Source organism: Triturus cristatus, chromosome 2_1, assembly GCF_964204655.1.
Source record: "Triturus cristatus chromosome 2_1, aTriCri1.1, whole genome shotgun sequence".
NCBI classification, from domain to species: Eukaryota; Metazoa; Chordata; class Amphibia; order Caudata; family Salamandridae; genus Triturus; species Triturus cristatus.
This window is the reverse complement of record NC_140581.1, coordinates 125,622,126-125,645,296: the sequence shown is the minus strand read 5'-3', so window position 1 is coordinate 125,645,296 and position 23,171 is coordinate 125,622,126. Positions and strand designations below refer to the sequence as shown.

At 45.5% G+C, this 23,171-nt stretch overlaps 1 long non-coding RNA gene across 1 annotated transcript in view; it reads left to right on the top strand.

Annotated features, from left to right (window-relative positions):
* Window positions 1-23,171, top strand: part of LOC146863872 (uncharacterized) — a 92,158-nt gene that overhangs the window by 46,416 nt on the left and 22,571 nt on the right. The gene's annotated exons all lie outside the window — the stretch shown is intronic.

Genomic DNA, 23,171 nt, shown 5'->3' with positions numbered 1-23,171 from the left:
AGTTAAATTTTTCTTTTTTAATTCAATCCCATTCTCCTTAAAGGAAAACTGTCTGCATTAAAAAAAACTGCTTTATTAAAAAAGCAGCCACAGACATGGTGGTCTGCTGACCCCAGCCGGCCACCATCCCTGGGGTCACAAATTTAGCTTGCCTCATGAATATTAATGTGGCATTCAATTTGTGACCCCATTGGGAATCGCAAACAGTGTCTAAGACACTGTTCTACATTCACTTTTGCGAGTCGCAAATTGCAAGTCGCAATTCGACGCAATTTTGAGACTCGCAAAGGTTAATGGTCGTACATCTGGCCCTTAATTCTTTTCTTGAATGGCTGCCAATGAAGGCTATCCAAAGTTGGGTGTGTGGACTGACATTTAGGAAGGCTCAACAAAATGTGAGATGCAGCATTTTGAATAGTCTGCAGTCTCCTTAACACATAGGCAGTGATGCCTAGGTAGAGTGAGTTACCGTAATCCAGGCGTGAAAGAATGAGCCCTTGCACAACTGTTTTTCAAGTTCCCATGGGGAGCCATTTAAGCTTCTTTATCAAGGCTCTTAACAGGCCAAAGCAGGTCCCTGCAACTTTTTTGGCTTGTGATATTATGGTGAGATCCTTATCTAGAAGAACTCCCAGACTCTTGACTTACAATATCGGAGATGGGTGGTCCTCTAGGCATGCAGGACAAATTAGGTGGTCCAAGAGAGAAGAAGCGTTCCGGACCACCATGAACTCTGTCTTTTCACCATTCAGTTTGAGGCAACTAGAGACCATCCACTTGTTAACTTGCTCAAGGCAGCTAGAGAGGTTTACCATGGTTTGACTCATATGAGGTGCTAAGGAGACAACAATCTGAGTGTTGTCAGGGTAGGACACCATGGTAAAACCAAATGAACAAATAACATCAGCTAGGGGCCGTACATATATGTCAAAAAGAGTGGGGCTCAGGTAAAGTTTCTGAGGCCCAAAGACAACAAACAAGAGCCTTCTCTGACCTGGAAATGTTGGCTCTCGAGGAATGAAGTCAGCCATTTTAATGCTTTCCCTGTTACCCCCAGCATCTCCAGTGTGTTGAAGGATGGAGTGGGAAACAGAGTCAAAAACTGCGCTCAAATCCAGAAGACTGAGATCAGTTGATCCTATTTGGTCAAGAGTTTTCTTTAAATCTTCCGTAGCCAGCAGAAGAGCAGTCTCTGTACTATACCTGAGTCCAAAGCAGGTCTGATGCAGAAGATTATTGGTCTCCAGAAAATCGCACAGATATTTGTAGACCACTTTCTCAAAGATCTTACTAATACCAAGGAGGAGGAATATTGGTCTATAGTTTTCAGTGTTGACTGGGTCTAGGTTGGGCTTTTATAACAGTGGACTAATGGTCGCATAGTTCCATGAGTCAGGAATTTGCCCACTGTCCAGCAATACATTCTAGATGCTGGTAAGAGCTGGAAGTAAAGTATCTTTACCTTTCATCATGATATCGATAGGCACCAGCTCAAGGGAAGAGCTGGACTTAACTGTTTTTGCTGCTTCCCAGACATTATCACAATAAAGTTGAGGGAAGGCTAAGAGAACTGGGGAGCATTGTCTATCAGGTAAACCCTAGTTCGGGAGTCGTAGATGGATCTAACATTACTAAGGAAGAAATTGGACAACTTGTTACAATGTTCTTTTGAAGGGGGAGGGCCTGCTCCTACAACTTTCAGTTTCAGAAAGGAATTCACAATTGTATTGATTTCCTTCGAGGCTTGAGGGGACTGAGAAATCCTTTGAGCAAAGTCTACCAACCTAGTTTTCCGAATGGCGCGTTGATATTGTTTCAATGTCTTTTTATAAGTGGTCTTCCTCTCTTCATCATATTGTACTCATCATTTTCTCTCTTCTCCTTTGCAGATCTTCTTCAGCTCCCTAATTTCTGGGGTATACTATGTGATGCTAAGACTAGGTCGAAAGGATTTTTGGAGTCTTCGTGAGATGAAAGTGTCTAAAGATGCCTCCATCCATTTTTCAAATGCCTGATAACCGGGCTCCAAGGGGAGGCTTGCATTGCCTCTGTCTAAAGTGTGACGTCCAGTTTGGACCATGGTCTAGTCAGTCTGCTACAGGGGGACCTAGGTATAAATGGCTCAAGCCTCTTAATGACAAACTTAATCAGCAGATGAACTGACCAGAGTACAGGTTGCGGCTCACTCACCACCAAGTTGGTCAGGTTTGTAAAAACAGGGTCCAATAGGTGGGCTTTAATGTGCATGGAACGAGTGACTAACTGCACAAACTGGATTGTTGCTAAATAGTGGATAAGATAGCTAGTACGCAGGCGTTATCATCAAAATGGATATTAAGATCCCCCAGCAAAATAGAATTAGCTAATTGAAGGCTGTGGGAAGCTGCTATTTCCGGAATACCTAGCACACATTCTGTAGCAGGCCTAGGGGGTCGATATAAGAGAAGGCCTGAAAATGTAAAGGAATGAGAAAGTCTAACAGAATACAGCAGGTTTTCACATCCTACAATATTTAAAAGAGATGCCCTGCATTCATACTCTTTTTTTAAAATAAGAGTAACTCAGTCTCCTTTTTTTGCCAGTTCGATCGTTCCTACCGATCATGTATTCAGGGGGAAGGGTTAGTGCTATATCCGGGCCACTGTTCTCATTCAGCCAAGTTTCAGTCAGGAACAAAGCTGCAGGCTGTTGTTCCTCCAGCAGGGTAAACAGTTCTGCACAATGCTTAGCTAATGATCTACAATTGAGGAGAAGCATCAGGCAAGGGGACTTATGCTGCTTTGTGACCCCCTGTACCTGATAACAGTTGAACTAGGATGGCTCGCTGCTGACCGGGACCCTTCAGTATGAACATCATGTGTAACAAACCTGAAATTACATGTTTGACATTTACTAGGCAGACAGGCAGGATCCATCGAATGATAGTAGGCTTCCTTTTGTAAATGATTAAGAATCATTAGGATCTCTCTGGAATAAATGGCTGCCTGTGGGGCATTGACTTTATGTGTGGTAATGAAAAAGTACTTTACCTAAATAAAACTAGAAACTTGTGCCCCTGCCATGCACAGTTTTCTTATCAATAATTTAATTGCAAATGCGGCAGTGATATTATTAATAAATATTAATGTCATAGAAGATGGCATGAGTATTTAATATGTGGGGTAATTACCAGTGCATTGCAAGAGCACGAGTTATAGTTACCTTAGGGCACAGGTTATAGTTACCAGAGCTAATTATAACTGGTAAATATGAGTAGTTTTGTACGTTACGTTATAACTGAAATTCTCATCAACTATAACGTTTCTTTAACCTATGCATTTTTCATTGAATTGCTAAGGTTTTGTTTAGTGCAAAATAAGATACTATTATCATGCCTAACTTTTACGTCACTCTAACCTTTGTTTTTTACAGTTAATTTCTATGTTTTTTTAATGCAAAGTTTGCACGGCCTCTGGTCGTGCGCAGCGGTGGTTTGGCTGCAGGGCCTGCAGCCAAACTCTCCCTCCCCTCTACACCCAACTTCCGCACCCAACCTCCTCCCTCCTTGCCCTCCACACCAAACCCCCTTCATCCAACCCTCTGCATCCAGCCCCCTTTATGTATAGCTTATTTTTCTGGACCAAGAGCTAGCTTTCTGTCAATTTGTTGTAAATCCGTTCAGCAGTTTGGGCTGTAGCTGAGTCTAAAGTTCCTATGGAAAGATGAATGGGGAAAATGTGTTTTGGGACCCCTTTTTCTCAGCCTCCACTTTATGGATCACCCCGAAACGTTCCATGAGCAAACTAGCGAAAAAGTAGCCCTTTTCTGGAAAGTTTGTGGGGCATCGTCAAACTGTGCCAAAGTTATTGGCAACACAAAAAAGGCATTTCCTATTGAAACATGATCCTAACCATAACTACCCAGTGGTGACTGCCACTAGTTACTACATATGTAAAGATACATAGATAGATACGTAGATAGACAGACAGGCAGACAGACAGGCAGACAGACAGACAGACAGACAGACAGACAGACAGACAGACAGATAGACAGATAGATAGATAGACAGACAGACAGACAGACAGACAGACATATAGATAGATAGATAATTTGTAAAGAGAGTTAATTTTACAATTCAGGGGTGGGTAGTGGCTAAGGGAGGTAGGGGTAGTTTTTAGGGTTAAGGGGTGGGCAATAGCAAAGGGAGGTACGGGTAAATTTGGGGTTTAGGGATGGGAAGTGGTAAAGGAATGTAAGAGTCAATTTAGGGTTTAGGTTTGGGTAGTAGTAAAGGGACATATGGGTAAATTTTGGGTTTAAGGGTGAGTAGTTGTAAAAGGAAGCATTGGTAAATTTAGAAAAAGGGATTTTGGGGTAATTTTGGAGTCTATAAGCAGAGGTTCAGTTTCTTTGAGGACTTTGTTGAGAATTATGTTTATTGACATCTTCAATTCAAAATATTTTACAAAGACCGAAAGCAACAGGTTTGAAGAAACGTTTATGGTATGATGTCAAAGAGGAGTCATCTGTTTTTGGCCAGGGGGGCGTTGGTTTAGTGGTTAGAGAATTTGGATGCCTAGAATGGAGGTGCAACATTTGGAACAGCGCCTGTGGTGTCGCCTCCATTGTCACACTTGACTTCAACGCCAGGAGCCTGTCGGACGGGAGAGATGAACTGCTGAAGGCTGGAAGGCAGTGCAAGCGGCTCACCAGTGGGTTGCACCACCGCTTGCCACACTTACCGTGCAGCAGCTGACCCGCCGGTGCTGTCATGCTCCTGCCTCCATTGTATAAATTTCTGCTGTAGGATGCCATCAGCGCCTCCTGTCCTTCCTGCATTCTTCTTCCCAAGATTCTCAAGATCGGATCCTGGAATCGAATACAGCCCGAACCAAGATGATACCTCAGACTATTCCTCAATTACCTTATGCCAATCCAAGATGGCTGCCTTATAACGTCCTGAGTTTCCTGCCCTATTTAAGGAGGTCTGTCCAGCTTAGTTGTTGCATTGCAATGCTATGTGCTCCTGTCTTAGTGTGCACCACTCCTACTTCGATTGGAATTTCCCAGTAAGCATTTTTGTTATTTTCCTTGTTGTCTTACCTTACTCCAGCCCGGCTTTTAGTTTGGTTCCTCCCATCTGATTCCTGTCAGCACCAGATTGTTTGTTGTTGGCAGACACAAGCAACCTGGCTTGGGGAACCTGTTTGCGTCATCAAGAGACAGGAGAAAGGTGGTTGGAAGATGTGAAGCATCTCCATATAAATTGCTAAAAAATGAGAGAAGTATGGCTGGCTTTAATTCTTGATTGGAGAATATCAAAGGATCTAGCAAATCTGTAGGACTTTCAAATGAGGCTGCAGAGTTTGGGGAATCCTGAGCTTGAAGTACATGTAGAAGGTACAGACGTATTTGGAAAGTCTTGTTTTGTTGGTACATGCAAAGGGGTTTCAATCTCACGGAGGATCCTGTAGCAAATTTCCTGACAGTTATTTGCAAAGGCTTTAGTTACAGAATGATTCATTCTTATAGGTTTGCAACCTTGACAGGTCTTTTTTGTGTGATGGGAGAAGGATAGGCAGTGATGCTTTGAATTATGAAGGGGATTTGGGTTAAAGTACCACGTAGAGCTAGATATTACTCTGTGTGGGATGTTTGTTTGGTGTTAGATATGTTTGGGTCTTGGCCTACAAACAGATATTGGTAGTGTGGAGAGTTTTGTTTGTAGTTGACTAGATTTTTCTATCCAGATGGATTTGTTATAGAAATTTAGTGGATATCCATTTTCCGTGGTGGACGACATCAGAAGGTATGAGTATTGAGTGCAGAAGAACAGGGCAACAAATGTGTATCAGTCCATCAGACTATCGCAAAATATGTGAAGTCGGTTATGATGGTAGCAGGAGCAGGCATGTCTAAATTGAAAATGCTTCCAAGAGAGGAGCTATAGGCCAGTAAGGTGTTGGTTCGACTAAGGGAGTTTGGACGATATTTTCAAAGCAGCTGATTGGTTGAATGCAAGAGTATTTGAAACGTTTTATTTGCAGCCTGTGAAGCACGTTGCAAATGCTGCTTTAATAGTCTTCTAACATGCATTATGCTAGCCTCTGATTATGCCATATAGCAATTCTCCTAATTACATGTAGAGAGAATCTAGATTTTAATAAAGACACAGAGGCTACCTTCTTTCATTCCCCCTCCCCCTTAAGGAAGTCAAACAAAAGTGAGAGGTGGGCAATATTTATATGGCATATGTCAGAAAAGAGTTGAGTGTTTTTTTCAGTTCATGAGTTTGCTTGAGTAGGAAAAGTCAATATGTTAGGCAAAAATGAAATACTATTTGAGAAGGGAAGCTAAGTTTCCTAGCTATTTTGAAGGAACGTTTCAATTCTATTAAGGACACAGAGGTCAGGATTATGCTGTACTTTACAAACTTTAATCTCACAGCAGTCAATAACAGTACAAACTACATTACTCATAGGGTAAAACATACAGAATATATGACACAAAAGCACCAATAACAACTGAAGTACATAGAGAAAGCTCCTCATGTTAACTCTCCCTGTTTCTTTGTGGAAGGACAAATTGGGTAATCAGCTAACCTACTTTACGATTGCTTCTCTTCTAAATTAAGCAACGTCGTTCCTTACGCATACAGTAAAAGTAATCTCAAATTCATTATCGACAGAGAATATGTATATTATCAAATTGTATCACCATCTAAAACAAATTGAATTACTTGTAAAAACACAAACAAGTAGGAACTATAAACTTAGCATTTGCAGAAGACACCAATAATACACCAGATTAAAATATCACAAATCGATTCTGCAAAAATAAAATAGTGGGCAATGCACCAGTCCAAATTTCGGGGCGGTTGACTTTTGCCCCATGTCCCTAATATAATTAAAACTTTCCTTCATGATAGCTAGGGAATTTTTAATTCATTTCATATTACGCTTATTCAAAGCTCACTCAACCCCAATTAAGCCATTTATAATATTGGGGCCCGATTCACAGAACTAACTTAAGACAAAATCCTAAACTTACCACCATTTTCGTATTCACAGAAGGCACTTACTCATTTTGGTATTCACAGAAGACACTTACTCACTTCGGTATTCACAGAAGTTAGGAGTCCTAACTTTAGGACTCCTAAATGCCTTCTGTGAATACCGAAAGTCTTAAAGTTAGGATTTTTTTCAGTTTAGGAGTCCTAAAGTTAGGAGTCCTAACTTTACTACTACTAAAATGAGAAAAATCCTTATTGTAAGGCTTTCGGTATTCACAAAAGGCATTTAGCAGTCCTAAAGTTAGGAGTCCTAACTATACTACTACTAAACTGTGAAAAATCCTAATTTTAAGACTTTCGGTATTCACAGAAGGCATTTAGGAGTCCTAAAGTTAGGACTCCTAACTTCTGTGAATACCGAAATGAGTAAGTGCCTTCTGTGGATACCAAAATGGTAGTAAGTTTAGGATTTTGTCTTAAGTTAGTTCTGTGAATCGGGCCCTTGGTTCCTAAATAAAACTCCTTCAAAGTGGAATTGGAGACCAGTCTGCTGAGAACATCCTCCATCCTAGCTCCAAGAAGAAGAGCTTTTGAAGACCTGGCACTGGTAGAATGAGCACGAAACAAAGAAGCATCAGTCGCTGCATACTACATCACCAACCTAACCCATTTACCTAAAGTAGGTGACAAGACCGTTTTATGGTTTTGAGATTGAAATTAATAACTAATTTATTCCCCTGGCTCTGAATTTCGCTGAAACACTCTCATACACTTGCAGGCATTGTACCACACTCAACTTTGAATTGCTCTGAAATGATGGATCACGTACCATTAGAGTGTTGGACTTTACATGTCTACACATGATAAACATAACTCCATCTACACTAAAAGATCATCCTGATAAGTCCAGTGCGTATATGTCCGAGACCTTTTAGCAAGAAAGAGGGCATGGACACCTTTTTGCACACAGCTGTTTCCTGCATAGACCATGTTGTGTCCTGCTGGACACAGTCTAGTGTTCCTGCCAGCCACTCCCCCGAGGGCTGGCCCACACACACCCCCTCACCCATCCAACACGGGTGTCACCGGTCAGGTGACCCCGCTAATAAAAGGGCCCGAGTGCACGTGCTCGTGGCTAGTGCACAGTACCATAAACGCTGTGTCTGTGTCGTCCTTCGTCCGCTATGTGGGCCTAGGGCCCAGGACATAACACTGGCGACGAGCGGGATTTGCCCGCGTGTGCAGCCGTTTTGTCTGATGGTGAAAGGGGGAATGTATGCTGCCCGTGTCCAGGGCACCCCCTGCAGCAGGTGAAGTCACTGGAGTGCCCGCGGTGCGGGTGAAGAGCCCCGGGGTGAAGGTGAGGCGGCTGTAGCCTACCCCGCATTGACAAAGCCTGCCGCCCAGATTTTCCACCAATGTGATGACCCGTGCCCGTTTGCTGAGACCCGCGACTGTGGTTTTCCCGTGTGTGCGTGGTCGACGAGCGGGACTTGCCCGCCTGTGCAGCCGCGGTTTCTGAAGGTGGTGCGAAGGGGCATGTGGGCGGCCTGTGTTAAGGGCACCCCCTGCTGATGTTAAAGATATCGTCGGAAGACCCGCGAGGCATGCGAAGAGCATCGGGGTGAAGAAGATAAACGGGAGCCCCCCCCCGCATCTGATGTGCCGGTATGTGCATGGCGATACCGCAAGCCGTACGAACCGCGTGGTACAGGAAGTTGGTGAAGCGGCAGGAGCCCACCCCGCAGGTAAACTGCACGCAACTATCCGGCGGACGCCAAGTGAGCTTCGTGCGATAGGAGGGAGAGGAGAGTAACTGCCCACCCCCCTCCCTTATGAGGAAGAGAAACTGTGCCCGCAATCAGGCCAGCCGTCGGCGGCGCTCGCTCAAGCCCAAGCGCAGCGATTGAAACGCAAGAGGCTGCCGGTGAGCCATCCGGCGTGAAGTGCCTCCACCCGCGTATCCAGGGAAGGAAGATGAGCGCGGCCGGACTGTCAAGTTTGCTGGCCACCGCTGCAGGTAGTGCCTCGAGGGGGAGGCAGGCCCCAGAAGTTAGTGGGCTGAAGGTTGAAGAGTAGCCAAGAGGGCGGTTTCCAACAGCGGTGAGACACTGCCGGTAGGCAGCTACACGGCCCCAGCACCAACTAAAAATAAAGTCACTTACCGGGTGCGGGGAGGCAACGTGGCCGTTCGGCCAGAAGGATTTCCTGAGGAGTGTGCGATCCCCGTGTAGCCAAGTCTTGGTTTTGTCCAGTGCCAGAGAAGGGAGCCCTGCCAGCTAATGCCAAATTGCTGTAACCGATCCTGGCAAATCCCACGCAGCTTCACTGAAGCAAACAGAAAGTCCGCAGCTCAAGGGTATTGGTTTTGCAAAGAAGGCAGCACCCAGTACGAGTTGCCTGCCCCATTGACGCCCAGGTGGACAGAAACATCGGCAGCACTACGGAACCATCCAGGTTCCAGAAAGCAAAGAAAACGGACGTGAAGTGCGATGTGAAGCACTGCAGCGCCACCTAGTGGTCAGGAGTAATACCGCACATAAAAAAGAAAAACAAAAGGAAAGCTGGTCACACCAAGCGAACAGTAAAAGCACACCGAGATGTCACACAAAGTACTACACCCTCACTCCAGAAGTGATGAGACAAATAGAATAAGTGCATTCAAGGCAGTGCAGCCAAAGGGAGCCAAAACAACTAAGCATAAGGAATGGCAGCTCCGAAAAGAAAACAGGGCTGACCCGGAGAGCATGCTGCACCATTCGCCCTCACCAGCTCCGCATACCCTGAAACAACAAAACATAATTTCACAGTAGCACAGAGAGCACAATGCAAACAGAGAGGGCGAGGAGAGCATCGCGCACGCCCCCCATCCATGGTCTGTCAACTACTCAAGGACGTTGCCGAGGGTCCCATTCTCAAGAGCAACCATATCGTAAATCCCAAGGAGAGCCAATGCACAACTGCACCAGAGTGAGAAAACCCAGACTGTTTTTCTAAAAGAGGCAGTGCAGATGAGCTCATGCGGGTTCTCCATAGAGAACTTCATGGTCCTGATAGCAGGATGTCATCACGGCAACAAAGAACAAACTGAGGAAAAGTGTACATAGACAAGAGATGCATCAAAGGGCCAAACAAGGTCCAGTGAAGGTGACCGGACTGGGAAACAATAAAGCTCATGAAGACACAGCGCGCAGAAGAGACCCCCCCGGCTGGTGGAGAGAGAAGAAGAGACCCCAAGCTGGTGGAGAGAGAGAGCCCGACCAGGAGAGAGAGACACCCTGCTGCTATGCACCCGGAGCCACCCAGATGCCACTACCAATGTTTTCAGTCAGAGAACTACCTACCCTGGAAAGCTGAAAGTGTCGTGAACCGAGAGAAGAAGCCACGCAACAGTGACAAGCTCTGATGAAAAATGCGAGCATTTGCACGCCAACTTGCGGTGAATGGTCCCATCGCGATAAAGAGAACCTGGCTGATATTCCTCAGAAAAGTGATAGACAAGTATATACACTAGTTGTGGCAAGTGACCACCACAGCAAGAAAAGCAAGTATGCAGCGCCACTGCTGCCAGAGCAGAGGCAAGGTAAAGAGGAGACGGAAGGGCGATTACCGGCCAGCTGCAAAGCACCAAGGAAATTCCCAGAAGGGAGAGGGGCCCCGTGTGGCCCGAAAGCAGGAGGCAGAGAGATCGTAATCACCCCACCTGCACCAACGTCGCCCAGCAGTGGGCCAGAGATTAGTCAGGGAGTGCCCCTAATACTGGGTTAAGACGTTGGTGTGCAACAGTCCGTTGCCGGCATGAGGATAATCCAGCACTCCGAGTGGCGCGTCACCACTACTGACGCAAGAAAAGGGAGATAATTACCTCCCACAGCGACCCTAAATCACAGCCGGACTATACGGATCCCTCAAAGCACGCCTACTTCCACTACCATCCCTGAGATTGGCGGGCGCACCTGAGAAGACGCCCTATCCTACCTGACCGGACCGGTGAGAGATCGGTGGCGGGAGCAAATGTATAGCCCAGAGAACACAACGGAGTGAGCAGGAAGCCCCTGTGAGTTTTCGTGGCCCTATCGCCACCTTTCAGAGCAGGTGTAGAAGCGACCTGCATTGCGATGCCACTGCAACACTATGCCATTGCAGCATGATGCCACTGCAACACTATGCCATTGCAGCACGATGCCACTGCAACATGATGCCATTGCAGCAAGATGCCACTGCAACACCATGCCATTGCAGCACGATGCCACTGCAACACGATGTCATTGCAGCAAGATGCCACTGCAACACGATGCCATTGCAGCACGATGCCACTGCAACACGATGTCATTGCAGCAAGATGCCACTGCAGCAAGATGCCACTGCGGCAAGAAGCGACCTGCATTACGTGGTCTGTCGACACATTTTAGAGAAGATAAGGAGTGGCGAGATACAGGACAGTGAAAGTCCTATTCCAGGAAAACGGACGACAACAAGTGAGCAGTGGGAATCAACGAAAGGGGACTAGAACAAGTACTCGCACGATCACCTGAGTGCACCTTCTAAGATACGACAGCCACTGGGGCGGGGTGACATCATTCTTCATAGTGACCGTCATCCACCTGTCGCCGGCTGCTTTAAAGGAAAGGGCATCCCTGTTCTACTTACACAAATGCCAAGTCAGAAGAACTGCACCAAGTGTCCGACGAGTATCATGACTGCCAATTTTCGCCAGTCATCCCTACCCACTGCTAGTTATCACCAGATGTGCTGCGAGTCGTCTCATGGCATCCACTCCATATCTGTCATGTGCATCACGACCATCCTTGGAGCTTCAAGCACAACAACTGGAGTCCCACACCACTTGCCAGAACAATCGACGATCCGAAAATGCGCATGTTCTGATCCTGGTAGCGAGAGCCTGTTCTCTGACCAAGACACATCCACCCCTGAAGTTTGCACGAGTGACGAGGCAGTGGCTCCAGAGTCAGAGCCCATATGCAGTCCCAGGGCAACTCATCCAAGGGGCCTCCCAGAGCGTGAGAGATGGATTTTACTGTGCCCCACCAATGGATTCCAGGAAGTAGCCAGGCCATCTAACCGAGAATTTCAACAGGTCACGGAATGCCAAGTCTGTCGTCAAAGGATCAAGCGACGCAATCGTCCGGTGTGGCAGTGGACTCATCTATACGCTCCTGATGCACCCATGTTGAACAATAAACACTAATCGCCTCGCAGCAAGAGTATGCTGGACTGATGAACATCTCGTAGGTGGACCATTCCTTAACTGAAGCGATGCTGAAAGGTCCGGATATCATCAGCACTGTGTTCGTCCCCAGATATACCTGGTTAAAGTATGGACATGTGCCAAGATGTCTTGATGCTCACAGCTGCACCTGTCCACCGCTGTCCTGCGAACTACATCCCTGAACTGTGAGGCTTCCATTTTCTTTTAGTTTGTTTTTCTCCTTTTTCTTTCCATAGGTTGGACGCTTTTGTTTGTTGTCTTTTTTTTCGTTTTATTAAAATTTGGGAGGAATGTTGTGTCCTGCTGGACACAGTCTAGTGTTCCTGCCAGCCACTCCCCCGAGGGCTGGCCCACACACACCCCCTCACCCATCCAACACGGGTGTCACCGGTCAGGTGACCCCGCTAATAAAAGGGCCCGAGTGCACGTGCTCGTGGCTAGTGCACAGTACCATAAACGCTGTGTCTGTGTCGTCCTTCGTCCGCTATGTGGGCCTAGGGCCCAGGACATAACAGACCAGTATTGTACGGCCAATTATTGAAAAGACGAAGGACTCTATTAACATTCCACATTTTAGAGTAAGTAGGTCTGGGAGCTGGACAACCTGATGCCCCACCATCAGATTGCAAACTAGGGAGTGAGTACTCACAGGGTTGCCTGCAACTGAGAGAAGCTCTGCTGAAATCGAAGACTTGAAAGAATTAATAGTCGCGTATGCTCTAGCTTAAGCACTACCAATTCTGAAAGAAAATTGAAAATGAATACTATATCAGCCCCCACGTGGTCCATAGGTTGCTGCACAAACCAGATAATCTAAGCTGATCAGTATCTCTTGTGAGTACTTGAAGCCCAAGACTACTTGATGAAGAAGAAAGCCTCCTGTGAAATGCCTGACAGATGCCATCATTGTCTGAAATGTGCCAGGTTATAAGGGTCTAACATGCAAAAGATGAGAGGATGACAGAAGTAATGCTTTCAGTAAGTCGGGGCAGCATTTCAACTCATCATTCTTATGCCCACCATGCCACCTAAAAATAAACATATGCAAATCAGTCTTGGTCCTCTATGAATCAGAACACATGCAATCCAAGACGGGTTTGGTCTGATTGGGCCACGTCAGTCGAGTCTATCTTGGTTCCAGTGTCACAGTTAGCAAGGGACCCATGTCTGTGCATACTCATGGCCACTTAAGGCATCACATCAAAAGCACAAAAGGTGACTGGAGGAATGCTTGCAGTAAGTCTAATCACTGACAATTGCACAGGGTAGCATTCCAACCCAGCGTTCTTTTTTGCCCACCATGCCACCTCAGATTAGACTCAACCATATGCATATCAGGCTTGGTCCTGCCTGCTTCAATAGGAACAGTCCAGCCCGAACTGCCAAGCCAGGTCCTCTCTGAACCAGAACACATGCAACCTAAGACCGGTTTTGGCCTGATTGGGCCTCTTCAAATAGGCACTGCCCCGACATGGGTTCCATGCTCTGTGTGCCATAGGAATCAAACTACATCCTACTAATGTGCCACAAGACTATAACCAGTCTGGGGTTGCTTGTGGTCCCTTCTGGAGGGGAGCTCACCTAGTATTCAGGTGAAGAGTGATAGCCTGTAATGAGAACTGAGCGATTGCCAGTAGCTGTGATTAATTTGAGTATTCCATACATCACCAGTTGAGGCCATGAGGGTCAGGAGATTTTCCACAACCATTAGACTGGACTCTCTATGCAGGCCCTGCAAGATGTGTTGGTGAAAGGAAAGCATGCCCGGTTCATCACAAGACATCTGCAAAAGTAGGGGAAACCATGGCTATCCTAGAATAATTTCTAGGGCAGAATAATTTCTGCTTGCTGACTTCTGGTCTTATCTACTACGTTGGCAATCAGAATGAAGGAGTGAAAAGCGAAATTGACACCATCACTCCAATCCTGTGGAAATGCATCCACTTGATCTGGTCCTGGGTCCAGTTTCCAGCTGGAATATTGTGGAACTTGTGCATTCAGTCTGTATTCCTATAAATCCCTGAGAGGGAGACATCAGTGAAACAGTTGACGAACACTTAGAGGTGGAGAAGCCAATAGTTGGAGTCCTTGAGAAAGCGCGATTTCCAATCAGCTGCCATGTCCTGGGAGAGGAACCACCTTCATGCACACTCCCTTCTCCAGGCAATAGTGCCAGAAGTCCTTCGCAATGTCTGCCAGTGTCTTGGCTCTGGTATCCTCCAAATTGTTGACATACTGTACTGTGGAGAAATTGACCATCTTCACAAGGATGCAACATCTCACTGTTCTTTGTTCCAATGCATATGTAGAACTTCAATTCTTCCTAGGCCCATTGACTTTCTGGAAATCTCCCCTCATCAAGCTTCACAGCCTGGACGTCTGGCATCCGATTTGTTTATGATGTCCTGAGCTGAACCAAAGATCAAACAGCTGTTCCATGCCTCCATGTGTTTCAGCCACCAAATCTTCCAACACTGAAATATACTATGAGTAAGAGAGACCCCTCTTTGATTTTCAGCCGCTCTAGTTTTCATTTATGTAAAGGGACCGGGAAGATCACTTGTATAGAGGATGAGAGGAGTCCCACTACCCTGGCGAGAGTCTGAAGGTACACATTTTCCCTCGCAATTTCTTTCCTCAGCTCCTTTATTGAGGTGATGTTGTGATAGGGTAATTCCAAGGTTGCTTGTCGCGAATCTATCATGAATCAGAGGACGTCCATCTTTTTCTTGGGGTCGATGACTGACTTTTCCTTATAGAGTAGGAATTCCAAATCCTCCAAAACAGAAAATGTCATCTGGGCCTTCTGCAGCACTGTGAGTCTGTCATGAGCCATGAAGATGAAGATGCCCAGACAGAGGATCACGTAGCACCCTTGTGCTCCAAGACATGCTGTCAACAGTTATAGGAGTTTCAAAAAGCACCAAGGTGCTGACGAGAGGCTGAATGGGAGTACCTTGAACTCCCATAATTAATCCTTCCAGAGAAACTGAAGAAAACAACTGTGGGGTGTAAAGATGGAAATCATTAAAAAGATGTCTTTCCGATACAGCCAATCTAGCCAATCCTCCTGCCTGAGGAGACCCCTTAAGAAATGTATTGCATCTATCCTGACATGTTTGTAGACCAGCCATCGATTGAATTCTCAAAGGTTGAGGACTGGTCTCATCCATTTGTCTTTTTTCCTGAATACAAATGTTCCTTAGAAAACCTCTTGGATGTAAAAAGTATTTTTCTACCACCTGGTTGGCCTTCATGCTTGGAATTTCCTGATCTATCAGGGAACAAACTACCTCAGACAAACAAAAAGGCTTGGTCTCATCATGAGAAATGGAGCCTTCAGAATTCTATTCGAAATCCCTGAACCGACTGAAGGACCCAGGCATTTGGGGAGATCTCCTTCCATTTGTGGAGTTTCTCTGCCATCCTGCCCCTTAGCTTTATTAGGGAGGGATCTTGAATCCTTACTTGTAGAAGCAGGGATTCCTCTACCTGTGTTGTCAATTGTACTTGATCCTTAATAGGAAGAAGGCAGAGTACCCCCGTTGCTCAGACCAGTCAGTCTTTTTTGCCCCTTGCACTCCAACAGAAACTTGGTTAAAAGGACTGCCAGACGAGTGTCCCCATCCACATCTGACCCAGACAAAAACACTAGGGGTGAAGACCCGCTTCAGGGAGGGCTGTGCTATGTCCATGCCATAAACTCATCGGAAACAGGTCTTTTATGAAAACCTTGCAGAATACATTGCCCCTCATCTCGGATCCCACCTCACATGATGTTAACTCTCACAGCATGGGGTCCAATCTCAGTAAAATTGAGGATCTACAATTGGCATTGTCCAACATGTAAATTGCAAGCTGAGTCCAGCCCAACATAAATTTTGTGTTCTATTCTCTTTCCCGATTCTTTAGCCGCCTTGGCCAATTCCAAACTTTTGTTGAATGGCCCTACAATATCCAGAAGTTTGCCCTGGCATGCCTGCTAGAACGTACCATTGCTCCTCTTGAGGTCTTCAATAAGCTTCCCAAGGAAGGTTTCCCTGGTAGTCTCAAGTTCTGGTGTGGTGGCGAACTTGTCCTCGATTGATGGCCTTCGACATTTTGCTCTGAGCCTGTTCCTAACCACTGTGTCCATGGGCTGAGAAGCCTCTGCTTCAAGTAACACATCACCCTGGGTGTTGGCTTCCTCTCTGAACAGTGAGGATGCCTAATGTTTTCAGGATCAACTAGGTCCCTATATTGATCACGGTTTTTCGAAGGGTTTGCCAGTTTGCCCTTGAGCTTTTTCTTGGTCCCTCAGCCCCCTTCTTCTCCCAGCCCCACCCCAGAGGTATGCCACTCCTTCAGTCTCTTGGACTCTACCTGAGTCATCTGAAGTATAGGGAACAGTTGTGATCCAATGACACATCAAATGGGGTGTCCCCTGTCGTGGGACACAGACCACTGGGATCAATCACCTCATCAGGTTGAGTCTCATACGACAAGTGTATGACCTTACACAGCGTTTCAACTGACTCTGCCGGCTCTGAGGGTCTCTCTGAAAAGGTTGAGGCGGAGGTTCCCCCAATTTTCCTACGGTCTTGGACATGGCCAACTCAATTGATTTGCAAATGGCCAGGTTATCATTAGGGCTAAATTAACTTGCAGAAACAGTTCTTTCTCACATAGCCATGATTTTCAGCCATGTTCATGCAGAATAAAGAAGGCACAATATATATCACACCTAACTAACTACTCCCCACAACAATATAGAGGATAACACTGACTGTAGTCAGTGGTGGACGGTAATGTGAGCAGGAGGGGCTCAGGAGGGACACACACACACACACACACATACACTCACCTGTCAACATACACACTCACTCATGACCCTATGCTTTAATAAGTGTACACACATACACCCACCATTCATAAGCACACATTGATACCCATTCACAGCAGGCACTTACAAATACACATACATTAATACATACACACAAGCATGCACACACCAAACATTAACAAGACACAACTTACCGGCTGCAGCAGTGATCTCGGGGGGCAAGCCTTCGAGGTTGCTAGAGCATTGGGACTGCCGCCTCCTTGGTGAGACTGCTGACCTCACCCCACTGTGTGACGAGGTGTCACTGATTGACACTCTGCCCTATGCACTTCAGGGCTTAAAACTGAAGCACCTAGGTTGGAGGCTATCAATCGATCAATCAATCAATCAGGGGTTTAAAAGTGTGCTACTCACCCGTGAGGGTCTCAAGGCGCTCTGAGGCTATCAGTGACGCTCCCCCTTGTCATTAGTGGGAGGACCACTAAGTACTTTACCAGGTGCCTAGGTCACCATAGGTGACTATTCATTCAGCCCATGAATAGCACCTGGCTGCCTGAGCTGAACATAAGGAGTGTCTGTCAAGCTGACCTTTGATCATTCTGACAGACACTCTCCATCTCTGTCAAAAGGTAGGGGTTGGGCCCCTCTGCCCTTACGTATGGGCCGCGCTACCTACAGCCTCAAAACAATGACTCACTATTGGTCAAAACATATTGGGTATGGGCAAGAAATCGCCATATGAATATTTCTGGAGCGCTGTCACTATCAGTGAGAGCTCTGTGTGAAGGATGAGCCATCCGGCATGTTCCTCAGCATGAAATATGCAATGAGCTCTTCATCAGCATGGAATGGAGCGCGTGGTCAGATCTGACTTGGTGGGAGGAACAAGCGCATGCAATCAGCACGATTGCCCAACAAAGGTGGGAGGTCAAAGGGAACATAATCCTCAAACAAGAAATCGCTATCAACAATCAGCAACAACGTGTAGTAAATAAAGAAATGTAAAAGGCACTTATCTCACCTGCGAAAGAGAAAAAGTTACTATGAGGAACTCATTTTATGGACTCGAGATGTTGTTAATGGTGATTTTTTTCTCATATGCTCTGTAGTTTTCCACATATGCCCTATTGGGAAAATAGTTTGCACTGCGCGTGGCTGTTGTGAGTTTGAAGAAAAGAGGGTACAGCATAAGCTGGCCTCGGTCCTGCATATTAGGCATGTTAGAAAGACAGGCAGGCTGTGCTGCAATACTGAGTTGAGTTTAGACATGCAAGAGATGTGGAATTCCAAACATACCTTCGCGGCCCTCAAAAAAGTAGCCAATGGAGCTGCTAAACAGAAATCCTGTACGGCCGATAAAGCAGCACTGGCAAAGAAAAAACACGGCTGGATGGTACTGGCCACGTATGAGAGATGCGACCCGCAACCATATCTAGTTAACTTCATAACACCATCTACGCAACAAATGCTACTAAGACTACGGCTGGGAACCTACACCACAAAAGATCAGATCCCGACATGGCAGCAAACATGGCCAACAGCGCTGTGCAGGCTTTGTGGTCTCTCTGAAGAAACCTTGATTCATGTTCTGTGCATCTGTCCCCTTTTGAGTAAATTGAGACGGTATTATCTCCTACAGTCATTCCGCCTTTTCCAAATCAGAACATGTCGATCGGCAGCCATGTTAGTATTGAATAACCAACAGCTGCAGACAACTTGCAGGGCCACTAGATTTTTTCAGAAAGCGAGTCTCCTTCTGCTGAAAAATGAAAAAAGAGGTGACCTATTGGGCAAAACCTAAAGTCTTATTGGAATAAATGACTTTGAAGATAGACTTTGAAGATAGATAATGAAAGTTGGACTTTATTCCTCCAACAACAAAAAAAGTCATCATTCTGCAAATGCTTTCTTAATTATTTATTTAAATGGAATAAGTTCTATTGAATTTTACTCTTTTGTAAAGGTTTTGATTAACCATACGCAATAAAATTTTACTTACTTACTTACTGAGTTGAGTGCTCTGGGTTGAATGACATTGATTGAGAACAGAAAAAAGATACAAACATATACAATCCTTCATGGCATTGCACAATTCTTCATAACACTTCACAATTCTTCATGACATTGATTCTTTCCGTTCCCTTTTTTTTTCCCAAGGGAAAAATATCACCTGGGGATTTATGTACCTGACCCTTTATTAGAGCTTATATTAGTCATATCTTAAACACATTGTAGGAAACAGCGGACGTAAAAGGAATTTAAAATGTTAATTGTGTCTTAATTACTGGACAGACACTAGCAGCGTTTGTAATGAGGCATGCAGTTTAACAGGATAGCTTTGCATATTTCATTAGCAGACTAATACTAGGTCAGAGAGGCCTAAACCTTAAGTCCCTTTGCACCACATCCGAGTAAGGAACATTACAGATATTCAATTTAATGAAAACATGAGCTGGTCTTGCCAGATTGGCAGGCAGGGCAACTGGGCATTTTCCAGAGGGGCTGCCGTAGCCAGAGCTGGTTTGAATTTTAAAAGCGTGGAACTCAGCTTCTGCTCGCGTCACTGTCCCAATCTCTAAGTATTCAATCTCTCAGCAACCATAACTCCCCTAATCCCCTAAATGAGAGGGACAGGGGATGAACACAGAATACTGGGCAACTGAATCTGGACTGGAGGCAAGAGTGGAAAATGCAGTGGGGTTCATTTAGTATTAAAACTCTCCCCTACCCAGCAGTACCTGGCTTCTCCTCATTTCCTGTCCTACCACAGCCCACACCACATTGGGAATGAAATGGGGGAGGAGGGAAATCAGGAAGAACGGAAAGGAGAAGAACAGATCAACAGCAAGCTAGGCAACATACTAAGGCAATGGGAAATTGAAAGTAGGGTGTCAATATATTCTTTCTGTACTATTGGCAACAGTGATACTAGCATTATTGTGTGCTCGATAGACTAATAGATGTAACCTGATGGATGATTCTACTGGCTGAAGCCTAAGCCTGCCAGGCTTGTAGCCGAAGGGTAAACATTCCATGCCCCAGCCCCCCCAGCCCTGAAATTCTGAGCGTCATCTGCCCAGGCAGAGTCATCAGACCCCTGACTGAACGAGGACCATGGGCCTATTTGAAAATCAGTCATTGCCCTTTATAGGTGGCCATTTTGATTGGGATGTTCATGACCCCGTGACTGAAGTTATTGACGGCTACTGACTGCTGTCTTGAAGAAGACCCCATCCATTCACCGTGAGGTCGAAACGTCAACCAAATCAGTTACTTACTGGAAAACTTTCCAACACAACCAGTATATCTGACATATGTGTGAACAACTTTGACTCTTTTGTTATATGAATTCAATTATATGTATTTTTATTTGTTGAGACGTTATTTACACAATATCACTGCCGTTGTTGATTGTGTGGCTGCACTTTTCTCTGTATTTTACCACCATTGAATTTAAAAATCAAGAACTTAGAAATTTAATTATTTCTTGTATGTTTTTGGCCTTTCTCTAAATAACTTATCCATTGTGTATGACATTGGGCATCGTTGATACCTTTAATAAATTGTACACGTGTTTGTAGAAATATTTTTCCTAAGAGAGCACTATACTATTAGGATGCTGTGAAGGTTTGGTGACAGAAGTGAGTCAGCACTTGTCGGGATAGGCCGCACACCTCACTACAGGCCCGCCCAAGAAAGGTCGGTCTGCCAAACTCCTGCTGCTGTGGGAATTACTGCTGTGGCTGACTCCGAAAAGCAGTTGTAACTTCTTATCTTCAGCAGACAGCTTAAATAACCTATGCAACTGCGCGCTTCAGCCAAAAGATAAGAGCCCTTAAGCAGAGTTCAGCTTCCATTGCTACATCCATGTGCCTATGTCATGCTGTAATAGCACCAAAAAAGAGGGCTGCAGTATAAAATCCATCAAATGTTGTGTACGACAGGAAGTGCAAAATCAGCTCCACTGTGTCTAGAAACTCAGTGCAGTACCTGCCCCTCTGCCCCCCTCATAAACAATTTGAAAGTCTTGCAAGAGGACCTAAGAGGCATGAGCAGCAGAGATGGTGGTAAGTTATGATGAATTGGAAGCAGTAAGGTCTCTTGAGTGCCCCTCTCATCTTATTGTCCACAGGGTCAACACCAGGCAGGCAAACCTCCAAAACCAGTGATGAATAAGCAATGGCAAGCACAAAATTAACCTTAACAACTGAAATTCCATACCCTATTCCTTCAGAGGACACTGGTTACCAGAGAACCTTGGAAAACCAGTTTTGCCACCTACTTCCATTCACAGGTCACTACCTTGTTGACAGGTAAAGCCTCAGATGTAGGAGGGCATAAGACCCAAAGAACTCATCAGGAGTCGGATGAAGTCTAATCTCTTCGTGATGCGCAGGACCTGCTCACACGTAACCAGGACCCTTTGACCAGCTTCCCCTGGTAAAGTTAAGGTTCCAGATCTGCCTCATGCTCCTCCTGTCCTAGATCCAGTCTAAGGTGCGTTGACTGCAATTGGAAGGCAGCCACCGCTGTCCATTCACAGTGTCTGGAAGGTGTTCATGGGAGAGAGATGTCTAGTCGCCTCTTGGGAGGAACAGGGGGCTCCTCTACACGGCTTCTATTCCGCGTCTATTCACGACAAGGGTCGCTAACCTTTGCACATTTGTCCTGGAATCGTGGCTCCTCTCCTGCTACCCTCGCACTGCGGAATGCCAATTGCCTCACATTTTGGTGGCCCACCACCTTTAACCCTGTCACAGAACCAGCAACTTTCCCTTTTTCATTCGTTTATAGGCTGTGTAAGGGCTGTGATGGTGGCTGGGAGGGAGGAACTGCAGCACAGGAGGGTCCTGCACCATGCAGCATCAGGAGCAGCTTTCGCTAGAGATGCAAATACACCCGCTGATAAGCAGCCCTGAATATGTGAATGAAGACCACGCCTATGCCCTGTTCTGGGAGTATGCCCGTGGTGTCTATTAGTATGCCCGTGGTGTCTATTAGTATGCCCGTGGTGTCTATTAGTGTGTCCGTAGTGTGCCCGTGGTGTCTATTAGTATGCCCGTGGTGTCTATTAGTGTGCCCGTGGTGTCTATTAGTGTGCCCGTGGTGTCTATTAGTGTGCCCGTGGTGTCTAGTTCTTCCATTAGGCCTATTTCAAAGGGCTGCCGTATTGTCAGGTCAGTGGGCAGAGGCACGCAGAGACCACGATCTTTCTAAGATCTAATGTTGTGTTAAAGCAGGAGATGTGAGACTGGCACACTGCTACTTGATGCAAATGATTTATATTTACCACAGTATTGCATGTTGGTGCCTATACCATGAGGTTGGACACTTCCCCTGCCCCCAGGTAATATCCATTCATTTTTTTTTTAAACACGCTTCCCACGACTTTTGCACTGATAAATACTGCCAGTCTTGCCAAAAGGGAGCATAAGAATAGGTTTAACAAATGATTACCCAAGATCACACAATATGGCAAAGTGGGAGGCTGGGATAAAAAAGCATGTCTCTCGGTTTCGCGGTTTTCAAATAGTCCACATGACCACAACTTGGGTGGTAGTAATTCTGAAAACAATTCTTCATGACACTGCACAATTCTTCATGACACTGCACAATTCTTCATGGCATTGCACAATTCTTCATGGCATTGCACAATTCTTCATGGCATTGCACAATTCTTCATGACACTGCACAATTCTTCATGACACTGCACAATTCTTCATGGCATTGCACAATTCTTCATGGCATTGCACAATTCTTCATGGCATTGCACAATTCTTCATGGCATTGCACAATTCTTCATGGCATTGCACAATTCTTCATGACACTTCACAATTCTTCATGACATTGATTCTTTCCGTTCCCTTTTTTTTTTCCCAAGGGAAAAATATCACCTGGGTATTTATGTACCTGACCATTTATTAGAGCTTATATTAGTCATATCTTAAACACATTGTAGGAAACAGCGGACGTAAAATGAATTTAAAATGTTAATTGTGTCTTAATTACTGGACAGACACTAGCAGCGTTTGTAATGAGGCATGCAGTTTAACAGGATAGCTTTGCATATTTCATTAGCAGACTAATACTAGGTCAGAGAGGCCTAAACCTTAAGTCCCTTTGCACCA